Raw genomic sequence first — 13,478 nt, 5'->3', positions numbered from 1 at the left:
TTCCTACCACTCTCCCTACTACGGGCCTCCATGCGAGGATGCCTGCCTGCCTGGATGACTGCCTGCCTGGATGACTGCCTGCCTGCCATCTGCCTGCCTCACTTCCTATCAGCTCAGATCCTCTTCTGCCTCCATGCCCGCCAGCAACCAGGTCACCCAGAACCTATCCCAAGAATGTCATTAGGGGTGCTCGCAGCCAGGGTGAGACGGAGCCTGTCAGAAAGTGTGTGAGAGTGAAAGACGGGGATGAAAGAGTGGGTTAATGCAGGTGTGTGAGACTGAGGATGAAGGAGAGAGGTGAATGGAGAGAAAGTGAAAAAAAAAAGAGATGAAAGAGAGGGCTGAAAAAGGCGTGTGAGGGACTTAAAGTCTAAGTGAAGATGTGTATAGTGAAACTTGCTTGAATTATGTTTAAAATATCTCTACCACAAGTATCTTCAACCTCCGTCTTCTGGAGGGGAGGGGGGGGGGGAAGGGTCGGTGACACTTATCATGAACTTTCTAGACGAAGGGGAAATATATACATTTTCTCATACGCCCAAGTGATGAAAAGTTAACTCGCTCACATCACCTTTCACCCCCAGTGCCCAGCTATTTACTTAAGATCTCTCCCATTTTGTGACGAAGTGGTTACTGGGAAACAGCAACTAGATTTCCGGCATAGCAGCACTGTGATAGCAATTTGTGTAGATTGACAAAACTAAGCTTCAAGTAGCAAGTATTACGACAACAACAATTTTCAGTGAGGGTTTATCTTATCCGTTTCTAAGGTCTGGGTGTGGTGTGTGTTTTGGGTTTAACATCACCTAGACGAAGTAAAAATTTGTCTTGGGTATATTATGTTTTTGACTTAGACTTCTTCTGGAGATGGGTGTAAGCGCTGATACGGAGCTGCTACGTATCTTACAGTTAGTTTCAGTACGATTTTAATTATATGGTTAACAAGGATGCAGATACAGGTATGAGCAAAAGTGAAAGACATGAAAGAGAAAACTGACATTGGGAAGAGGGGTGGAAGACTGAAGATGAGGCAAAATGGTCAGAATGAAAGACAGAGAGAAGGGGATAAAATAGGAGGTTGATAATTTAGATGTGTGAGTGACTGAGGGTGTGGGATAGAGGTGATAGAGAAAGTGGGAAAGGGATGAATGACTGGGCTGATAATGGTGTGCAAAAGACTTAAGACAGAGGTGAGAGAGAGAGAGAGAGAGAGAGAGAGAGAGAGAGAGAGAGAGAGAGAGAGGGGGGGGGGAGGCGAAGGTTGACTTAGGACTGGAGATGCAGTTACGGGAAATGAGAGTGGGGAAGAAAAAGGCGAGGACAGGGAACAGGGTCAAAAATTTCGGTGGCGAAGGAAGGTAAGAAAGAGAAGGTGATAAGTGAGGGAGATAGGGAGAAGGATTAAATTTTTGACCATGTTATGTGAATTTTGGCCTATTTCTCGAATATGATCAGACTTTTTTTTTTTTTTTAGCTCAGAGGTCTCCCGCAAAAAAAAAAAAAAAATGGTAGAGAATTTAAACCCTTCACTCCGATGTCGTCTTTCACATTTATTTTTTCTGCCGTTAGATTATTTTATTCTGGCTGAGAGACTTTCGGAACTGGATGGGTTAGATTTGGCTTTCATTGAACTCTTCTCTCCTGTGACACATTCCTAAGCTAAATAAAACGGTTTGTTGGTAGCAAGAACTGTCTGTGGGCAGCAGGAACAAACTAGGAAGTAAAGTTAACAACTCTGCATTTTATTCCAGCAAACGTCAGACGACTTTATAACGCTTTTAGAGAACTATCGTAGCTAAGGATTTCAACCATTTTAATCTGTTTACCTACGTATCTGTCTATCTATCACCAGCCTGATGCCTTAGTCCGGTGAGGGGTGGCCACAAACAAATCGCCTCCATGTCGCCCTGTCCTCTGCCACTTCGCTGCCCTCCCCCCAACTTACACCCTCCCCCCTGATATACCTCTCCACTCCATCCCATCTTCGGTCTGTCCTCCCTCTCCTCTCCTCAACCTCACTCACATACTCTCTCCTCGTTAGTCTATCACTCTCCACTCTCACCACATGGCCAAATCACTTCAGTGTTTTTCTCCTAATGCTTTCTATCACACCCACATCCACATCCACACCACAACACTTCTTCACTTCCTCATCTGCCAGTCTGTCTATCCGTGTAACACCATATGCTACTCTCAAATAACTCATTTCCACTTCTCTCACTCTTGACCTGTGTCCTCTAACAAGGTCCAAGCCTCGCTTCCATTCGTTAAAGTGGGGATCACAATACTGTTGTGCAGCAACTTTTTTACCTCCATGCATACTTCCCTAGTTCTTATCACTGCTTTCAATGAACTAGCAACATTTCTTCACTGTTGTACTCTTTCAATCACTTCATCCTTCAAACTTCCATCCTTACTCACCACACTACCCAAGTACTTAAATGCACTCACATTTTCCATTTCGTCATTATCCAGTCTCACTGTCCTTTCAGTGACTTTATTTCTCTCGAAGACGACAACTTTACCTCTCCCCACATTCACCTTCAGTCTGAGTACGTATATTTTCACTCACACTTGCCATCTCAGCTTTATTCAGCTTTTGGAAGACCTCTTCAAGTGAAAGGGTAAATGTATGCTACACCTAGCTCCTCCAGCCCGAAAAAGTCTCTGCAAAGCTTAATAAACTTGTCTGGAGAGTACAAGAATAAAATGATAAATATGTCAGCGTAGCAGCGTACAGAGAGGGTTGAGGACGTGGGGAAAGAGAAGAAGAAGAGCCACGAAATCAAGGAAAAGAGGAAAGAGGATGAAAATTAAGAAATATATATAACAGGTGAAATCAACGGGGAACGACAGGGAAAAAAAGAGCAAGAAAAAAAAAGGGGGGGGGAGGTGAAGAGAAAGAAAAAAAAAAAGAGGGTAACGGAAAAGCAGCAGCTTACAATGTGGGTCATGATGAAGATAAAATGATGGAGGAAGAATAAGGGTTTACAGATAAGATAATAGCACCAAAAGAAAGACTGGATGAACAGAAATACCAGGAACGACAGAATAAAGGAATGAGGAAGCTGGGAAACTGAAAGAGAAATGTGCGAGAAAGAGATGGAAAGGAGAAAGAGATATATGAAAGGTGGAGGGATTAAAGGAAGGACGGAATAGATTAAAGGAAGGCAAACAGAAAACAGAAAGGAGGAAAAGGGTAGGGGTGGGGGCGCGAATGGATGGAAATAACGTAGGAGGAAAATAATTACAAAGATAAGCGAAAAGAAATAGGAGAAGAAAATGAACGAAAGAGGTAAGATTCAGAGAATAAAGACGCTGGAAAGAGTGGGTATATAAATATATATATATATATATATATATATATATATATATATATATATATATATATATATATATAACGCGCACACACACACACACACACACACACACACATACACACGAGTATATTATATACATACGGAGAGAGAGAGAGAGAGAGAGAGAGAGAGAGAGGGGGGGGGGAGACGACAGTAAGCGATGAAGCGTTAGGAGGTGAAGAGAACACCATCAAAGGAGCGTTGGTGAAGGCAATGCAGGGGTAGAAGCAAGAGACGACGACGAAAAGAATAAATGAGCAAAAGTAAAGAAAAATAAACTAATTCAACATTAACGCCAGAAAGATATTAAATAAATGCATAACAGAGGGAAGGTGCAAATAAAAAACATGAGGCAAAGCAAAGCATAAAGAAATTTTATGCAGTGCTAAAACCAGAGAGATGCAAAGTACATCCATAATAAGTGGGAAAGATACGAGGAGAATAATGATTCCTAACAAAGTAAAAAGAGAAGACATTCATTATATGGGACAGTAATTTGCAAAACAAATGGTTGTACAACAGAAGTAAAAACAGACAAAAAAAAAAAAACATGAAGAAAGAAACAAATGCTCAAGAATAAAGGAGATATGTAAAATAACTGCACAAAATAGAGGAAAGGCAAGAATACTCAATTATGATAAAGAGTAACAAATGAAAATGCAACTGCATCCTCACCTTTCAGAAACAAGACGTTGCACGCACCTCGTTTTCTTGCTCCTACACAATATGTCGATCTAATGAATGTGTAATGGGGCCCGTGATATCTTGTCTTAAGCCAGCATCACCAACACTGCTCTTTTTGCCAATTCCACTTCTCAACTCACTCCTCGACCTAGTCCCCACGCTGCCCATTCTGCTAATCTTACTAACCATATTCCTCCCCAGCCTACTGCTAACACCACCTCTCCTTATTCCTCCCCAGCCTACTGCTAACACCACCTCTCCTGCTAACTCTATTCTCCACCTGCTTCCCCATCCTGCTACTTATACTACCCCTCCTACTAAATCTACTTCCCACTTTCCCCTTAAACCTACTCGCCACCTACTCTACACTTCCTTGTCTCTTGCTGTGCCTAATGTCCAACTTAAGTGCATAAGTTTGCTTGACACTCGGCAGACGATTACATTATACTATGGAAAATACCTAGCAGACAAGAGTTATAACCCACCTCATTATCCCTTTCACTGACATTCAGACTTGTGTGTTTTATTATGACTGACGTCAGTTTTATTCTGTGCTAAGTCTGTGGCAGCCCAAAAGTTAACCTACTCCTTATCCCCTTCCCCATGTGTATACCTGTGCAGTTACCCCCATCTGCTTGCCTTTGTTCCTGGGGCACCTGCCATCCACACCTACAACAGCTTGGTAAACCTGCAGTAGTTTCATTAAACTATCATGGCGGTATCCAATGTGTATACACCCTGATAGATGCTGCCACTCCCCCCTCACTCCCTCCTATTAATCTGATGATCCAGTTAGTCTGAGGAGGAGGGAAGCAGCTCCTTAGCAATGCCACGAGAGGTATTCGGAACTCCTCTCCACATTCTCCCTCTCCTCCTCAGTGCTAAGACGTATGAACAGACAAAGACAAACGACAACAGCAGCGTTAGTTTCTATCTGCACCAAAGAATAAGACAAATGAGATACTATCTTTTTTACACTCTGTAATTTTAGTAACATTTGCCTCAAGCCCTAAGGTTCCCGTTGCACTGGAAAGAAAATGGAGCTAGTAAAAAAATGATGGTGCCGAATATTTCACAGCATCTATTAGTAGCATGCGGGCAAGAGTTACTCTCCTGAAACTGGTACTCGTATGGGAGCCACCTCCACAAACTAGTGTTGAGCTTGAGAGGAAGGATCAGGAGTACACTGGATCAGAAGCTCGGAACTGACTTCTGAGCACGAGGGAACGGGCTGCGATAACGAGAGAAGTCATGCAAGGACAATATCACTACCTATCCCAGCAGTAGCTCCGGCACACATTCGAAGACCAAAGTATACCAAAGGCATATTCCCAAGGAAAGTATTCATAAAGGACCTTTACCAATTCTCACATTAAGCTTTACGATGAACAAGTATCCATAGCAATATACAATTATCAGAAATCATGAAAATCTTATACACAACTTTAACTTAATCCGTCCAGCTCAAAGATTTTCAAAAATTCTAATCTTGCCATCTCTAGTTTTTCATTCAGCTTATTTTTCAAACTGATGAGTTATATTGCTCCTCATATGTTCCTTTGATATTAAGGATCTTGCCTAAATAAAAAAAAACCGTCCGGTAACAGCAATATTGAATAAGAATAACGCAGCTGGGTTGAAGTGTTTAACCAGTTTTACGATATGGAAGCTCTGTGGCAGAAAATTATACAAAAAAGTAATGTAATTTTGTCTTATTTCAGTAATCTGCATGTAAATTTGTATGTGATTTCAGCTAACGTCAGGTGATTTAATTCAAGTTCAAGAAACTTTGCGAAATACAAAAGTATCACATACTCAAAAAGGCAAACGCAAATCACATTTCACCCTATTCCCCTTCAGTATAATGAAAATGCCTATTCTCCCCCTTTCCACGAGACAATTTTACCCGGTTTAGCGGAGATGTCTCGCAAAGAAGGGGACAAAATCAGCTCCATTAATCCATCTGCGACGAGGTGTTTTTCCCCTTACCAGAATAAAGTACCAGCGTGTGGCAGTGGTGAAAATGAAATAAATATGGCGCTTTACTGTACTGAAGGGGTTACATCACGACATTCCTTATCATAAGACACCCCAAACACTGCATTATACGTCCTCTAACAATCCCAGACATCAAATTCACAGACTCAGGTATCACAATTATACATCCCGACGTGACATTCCACCCACTTGGTACTCCACATCCTTACTGCGCATACCACACCCTATGACATTACCCTTATATCACACTCCACATCCTGACATCACATTCTACATCTACACCATCACACATCAAAACATCTCATTCGACCCTCTCATAATCAACAGCCCGAACTCTCATTCTACACCCTAAGAGCACATTCCACACCTTACCCTCACAATCTGTACCACTGGACATCACTTGATAACAGATTCCAAACCATAGCATCACATTCCACATCATCAGACATCACGTGATAACATATTTCACCATCGGACATCACCCTGACATTACAATCCATTCAATTACTTCACCATGACATCACATTCCACATCCTAACATCACATTCTACATACTCGACATCACCCTGACACCACATTCCAGTCCATACGACACGAAAGCCGAGATGATCCTGTCTGGAGGGGCTCAGACCTCGTTACAGCCCTCCTCTCCAACAAAGGCACACGAACAGCCTTCAATCTCCCTCCTTTCTCACTCTTATTCCTCCTGTTTCCTCCCTCATCCCTTCCTCTGAGTCTTCTTTCTTTTCTTCCGCTGATTTTCCTCCCCTTGATGCCTGCGCTTCCTCCCTCTTATTTTTTTTAAATTTTCTTTTATTCCTTTCAGTTTCATACTTCTCACTTTTCTCCAAATCATGCTGTTTCCTCAACGCTGATTTTCTCGGACTTCCCTTTAATCATTTCCATTTCATACCTCTGATTCTTTCTATATGAAGCTTGCTCTTTCCTCCCTGTTAATTTTCTTTGGCACTTTTATCTCTCTCCGTTTCATACTACTCATTTTTTCACGTTTCTCATCCCTTATCCTTCGTTGATTCTTCTCCCATATTTTCCTTGGATTCCTGCTCTCACATCCGTCGTCTTTATGACCTTTTTTCTCATTTAGTGTTTAAATCCATCTCACACCTTTTGTTTCCCACTTTCTTCTGCCAGTTTCTTTCATTTTATTCCCCATTCTTCCATATAATTCCTATACCATTCACTCTTTTACATTATCAGGTTTTCTTTAGTTTTCTTTCTCAGTGTTCCCCATACTTTCTTTCATTTCTCCTTTGTTTTTTTCCCCTCCCTCTAATTAGGTCTACGCACCAGAGTGGGAGCTACTGTAATTTTTCCGTTTCTTTCTTTCTTTCTTCCAAACGCTCTTTCAACTTGGCACCTTTCCTTTCATTCATCAACAATTTGTTTCAAACCTGCCACAACTGTTCCATGGGCCAATTGTCCCAGGCACCTCTTTTTTACGTCAAACGTCAAGCCATATACACACATTTTGAGGACCTCAGTGTTTTGTATGTTCATCAACTATAGTGGAAATGTGCATAGAAGCATGCAGTATACTGCAGCTGTGTGGAGACACACATTTCCTTGGAAATGCTGGCAATCTTGTTCTCTCCATTTCTTCTCTCTTATCCATGTCATTTTTCACCCGCTTCTCCCTTCACGTCACAGGCTAAACTCCACACTCTGCGGTAACATTCCACAACCTAAAACAACCTAATAAATCTTTTTCCTCCGTCAAAATCACATTCCACACGTCAAGACAGCCCTTATTACATACCACACGTCACGACAGCCCTTATCACAATCCACATTTCAAGACAGCCCTTGTCACATTCCACACCTCATGACAGCCCTTATCACATTCCACACCTCAAGATAGCCCTTACCACGTTCCACAACCTAATATGTTTCACATTACACATTCCATATCTCAAAATATTCCACAAACTAGGTTATCGTATTCAACACCAGAGACATTCTATTATATTTCATAACCCAATTCATTCCACACTCAAAAACATTCCACATATCGTATTCCACACCCCAAAACATTCTACTTATATCACATTCCACACACCAAGACATCCCACAAAGCAAAACACCACATACCTAAAGACATTATATACCCCAAGACACTCCACATGTATCACAATCCATACCATAAGACATTCTAATTAAATACGAGTTACACACCCAAATCGTTGCACATCCAAAACACTGCACATCACTTTCCAAACCCGATAACATCTCACACACATCACACTCCAGAACCCAAGGACATTCCACAAATGCAGTATCACATTCCACAACTCAGGCAAACTTCGACACAACAAACCAATCTCAAACACTCAGGCATCTCATTTCTCACCCTGACATCACATTCTACCCTCTCACATCATCCTTGACATCCCATTCTCTACTCTGACATCACCCTGACAACATTTTCTGCCCTCTCACATCACCCTGATATCACATTCTGCCCTCTCACATCACCCTGACATCACATTCTACCCTCTCACATCACCCTGACATCACATTTCAGGTTACTGACATCACACTTTACCACTGGACAAAATTGTAACATCTGAGAGTCTTCTACATCACATTTTACCTTCTGACATCACAGGATACCCTTGACATCACCCTAACATCGCCTTCTCTCATCTAACATCATATTCTACCTCTGACATCACACTGACATCATATTCTACCCTTTGACATCACACTGACATCATATTCTACCCTTTGACATTACCCTGGCGTCACATTCTATTCTATGATGTCACCCTAAAACAACATTCTACCCTCTGGCATCACCATGACATCACACTCTGCTCTGATATCTACCTCACACACTTGCTATCTGTTCACATCACCTGCCCACATTCTACACTAATATGAACTTGATAACATATTCTACCCTTTGACAGCATTCTGGTATAACACTGTATCCACTGACATCAACCTGGCATTGCACTCTACACTCTGATATCACTCTGACAGAAAATTACTCAGACATTGCCTTGAGATCATTCTACACTGACATCACCCTGAGATACTGCACACTGACACTGTCCTGACATCATACTGTTCACCGACAACATCCTGGCACAAAATTCCGCGCCCTAGTTTTTACTTCCTAAGACGCGAAGCCTCAGATGATCCTGTCTGGAAGCAGCTGAGACCTTGTTAAGGCCCTCCTCTCCAACAAATACGCACACACACACACACACACACACACACACACACACACACACACACACACACACACACACACACACACACACACACACACACACACACACACACACACACACACACACACACACACACACACCGCTCGCTGGTGCAGTGGTAACGTTCCCGCTTGCCAACTGGTGGACGGGAGTTCGCGCCTCGCTCAGGTTGCGAAAACTTTCACTGACGAAGTGGGTGGTTACTGTCCCCCTTGAGCAAGGGGACGGGTGTGTGCGTGTGTGAAGGTCACAGCCTTGCCCTTAGATCGGACTATATGAGCTCTCAGCTCCCTTCCGGGAGGGTAAAAGCTGACGATCACGACCATCAAGTGATCATGACCGACCCGGTGAATTACACACACACACAAAATCTTACTCTTTGCTCTGTTTTACCGGGTTCCTCCCTTTATTTCTTCACACACTACGCTTTCGTTTTCCATGCCTCCCACCAGTTTTTCTTCCTGTTTCCTGCTATTATTATTATTCCATTTTCTTCCTTCTCACTCATCCCTCTTTTCTCCGTCTTCACTCTCAGTTCTCTAGCTTTCTCTCACGGTTTCCTGTTTTCTTTACTTTTCTTCCTTACAATCTCAGTGTTACTTAGAATTTATCGTCCCCCCACCATTCTTGTTCTCTCATCTACTTTATATCACTCTCTAAGACATTACATCCCAAACCCTGACATCACCCAGACATCACCTTGACACAGCACTCCATCCCCTTATCATCATCCTGACATCACATTCGACACCCTTACATCGTCCTGGCATCATTACAAACGCTGTCATCACCCTGACATCGCGCTCCACCTCTGCCATTACCCTGACATCAAATTCCAAACCCTGACGTTACATTATTCACTCTGACATCATCCTGACATCACATTTCATCTCTGGCACCACCCTGACATCAAACACCATCCCCTGACACCAACCTAACATCACATTCCACATCCTGTTACCACATTCCACACCCTGCCATAACCTTGAACTCACGCTCCACACAATGATATCACACCCCATACTCTCACGTCACTGACATCATACCCCACTGCCGGACATCATCGACGTTACATCACACCCTCTGGCATCACCCTGACATCACATTCCACACCCTAACATCACATTCCACACCAGACATCGGTTTAACAAATTTCATCCAGTACGACATGAAGCCTTTGACGATCCTGTCTCGAGAGGGGCTCCAACCTCGTTACGGCCTTCCTCTCCAACGAAGCCTCCTCCCCCTCCTCACACGTGCACGCGTGGCCGCACGTTTTCCTCGCTCTCATCCTTTTCTTTACTCTTTTTTCCCTCTAATTGACCTTCCTTTCCCCACTCTCTTCCTCTTTTCCCTCTTTCTGTTTTTCATTTTTTCCATCTTTCTTCCTCTAACTTCCTTTCCCATTCTTCTCTCTTATTCTGTTTCACTTTCCTCCCTCTTATTTCCCCTTCGTTTGTTTCCTTTGATTTCTCACCCTTTTATTACCGCTCTTCCTCACTCTTATTTTCCCTCTCATTCACATTTTCTACATCTAGTTCTTCTGACATCCACCCTCTTTCCTTCCTCCTTTTCTTTCCGTTTTTTCTTCTACATTTTTGCCTTTTATTCCAGCTGCGTCCTTCCTCATGTCTACTCTCTCTCTTCTTCCTTTCCTGTATTGCCTCACTTATTCTGACCCTTTCCTCCCGGCTAATTTCTTCCCCTGCCCCCTCCTCCTTATTCTTCCAGTTGCTCCCTCTCACAGTCGCCATCTTTCTCTCTGATTATCTCTCGTCTTTCCCCTCATTTGTCCAGCTTCTTTCCTCCCTCCCTCCCTCCCTCCCTCCCTCTCTTTCTATCTCTCTCGTTTTTTCTCTAATATCATCATGGTTTCTTCATGACTTCTCGTTTTTTATCTCCGATCTTTACGATCTCTAAGTTTCTCTCATTTCTCCCTCACTTCCTTCTTAGATTCCCCACTGCTCTCTTTCTATATGCCTCTTGCCTTTTCTCCAGTTTCATTCTTCTTCTTCTTTGTCTCTTCTTTCCTCCCCCTTTCCCCCTCCGAGCTGTCCCTGCGGCATTCTTCAATCAGGAAGTGAGAGAAGGGCAAAAGTTTTTCAAGGGGGTATCATCAGATCACACACACACACACACACACACACACACACACACACACACACACACACACACACACACACACACTCTAGTGAAACTTAATGCAAAGTTGTGGTAGCGCTCTAAACTTGGGTAGTGCCCTGAAAATTTTACATCAGCTACCAACTGAACTCATACAAAACAATATCTATAAAAATGTAAATATCTGAATGAAATACTTATTGATGGCAAGAACATACCACAAGGAAAATAAATACATGAACTGATGAACCATATATACAGTAGTACGTTCAAAAACAATGCACATACAAACACTAGATATCATTATAAAGAAATGGATGAGGTAGTTAAACTTAATACTGTACTACAAAACTAACGTACTGTGAAACTACTGTACAGCCATATCACAACTGAATACAAATGCTGCGATTTCATTTGAGATCTTGGGACGGTCTGACAGTAAAAATTATGCATTAATAACTTCGTTCCAAAAACAAACCATAATTTTGATGGACGGGCCACGGAACTAGATTTTCGCGGAGGGCGAGGAGACCCCTGAAGTCAGATAATAATCTAAAATCAAGGCCGAAACACCTAGTAAGGACCTCTAGATCTTTTATGTAACTTTTACAGTCCAGTTTCTTCTCACACTCACATCTTCACCTGATAACTGCTCTCTCTCTCTCTCTCTCTCTCTCTCTCTCTCTCTCTCTCTCTCTCTCTCTCTCTCTCATACATGGCAGTTTTCTAATTTACCGGTATATAAATTTAACATATGAGAATACTTAATGAAATGACTTGGTAAGACCGTTTTAAACCTTTTCCACCTCGGGACGTTTTTCTGATAATACTTTTTACTGTCCCCAGGTGATATAATTCAATTTTGGAAAGACTTCTAGTTTGGAACAGATTAGTAATGCCTATCTTTAACAACTTCAGCTCGAAAACATATCCATATCAACAAAGCCGTCAGGAGAAAGCACGAACAGAATACAAAATAAGACATAGGACTGAACGGATTCATCATGTCTGCTACGGTCTCCCATGTTCTTTAGTACAAATCTTAAAATTAGTATAAATTATCTGTGTTCTGTTCTCTCGTATCTTAAAATTTACACTCAACCCCTTAAATTTGAGGGCGTGTTCTTCCTTTATTTTTGCCTCTGCACACGATTTCATGCAGTTTTGGAGAGATTTTTTGAACCGAGGCATGTAAATATTGCTTCATTAATCCGTTCAATACAAACTAATTCCTAACCTGGATGAAATCGTCTGGAAGTAACAACAATGTACTAAAAATTACGTCATTGGAGCCAAGGAGTTAATTATCCTTACTATATCTATTTCCACATTATTTCTTCTTTAGGATTATAAGGCGACAGGTGGAAGTTGAAATTACTGCGCCGCGGAATTGAAACTGCCGAAATTAGACAGCGAATGGATTAAATGAGAGAGAGAGAGAGAGAGAGAGAGAGAGAGAGAGAGAGAGAGAGAGAGAGAGAGAGAGAGAGAGAGAGAGAGAGAGAGAGAGAGAGAGAGAGAGAGAGAGAGAGAGAGAGAGAGTCTACGTAATACTTTTCAACTGTCATACAATCTCAAATATGGAGAATTTCCTAAAACGTATTAACTCCTCTTCGCCAATCACCAACAAATTCACCTGCATTCCTCCCTCCAACCTTCTCTCCCCAGGTCTTCTCCCTCGTAACCAAGCTGGAGGTTACGGAGCTGCCAAACAAGATACGGCTCCCTCTCTCTCACCCGCCAATACCCTATACATCAAGCGTGTCTGAATACTTCTATGACCTGATTCTTCACCTCATGCCTTCACATCAATAGCGCACTTCCGATTCCAAAACCCCCGTACGTACGAAGACCCTTTTCTAATTGAGATCCTGATACCCTAGTGGATTTTGTTCATCGTAAGATCTCTTGTACTTAGTCGAACCAAAGAGAGCGAGTAGGGCAGACCCAAATATACACATAAACCGGCACGCGCACAAAATTTCCACAAACCCCCAAATTAATCTATGGGTACAAACAGTGAAAAATGTACACATATCATCCATACGCACCCACACAAAGGAAACCCCTTAAAACTTAC

At 42.3% G+C, this 13,478-nt stretch overlaps 1 protein-coding gene across 1 annotated transcript in view; it reads right to left on the bottom strand.

Annotated features, from left to right (window-relative positions):
- The window catches only part of LOC145413628 (putative neural-cadherin 2), a 276,011-nt gene that overhangs the window by 23,364 nt on the left and 239,169 nt on the right, over nucleotides 1-13,478 (bottom strand). The window lies entirely within an intron of this gene.

This window comes from Coenobita brevimanus, chromosome 97, assembly GCF_032717465.1.
Source record: "Coenobita brevimanus isolate Jiangsu-jjx chromosome 97, ASM3271746v2, whole genome shotgun sequence".
In the NCBI taxonomy this organism is placed as follows: domain Eukaryota; kingdom Metazoa; phylum Arthropoda; class Malacostraca; order Decapoda; family Coenobitidae; genus Coenobita; species Coenobita brevimanus.
This window is presented reverse-complemented; position numbering and strand designations above follow the sequence as displayed.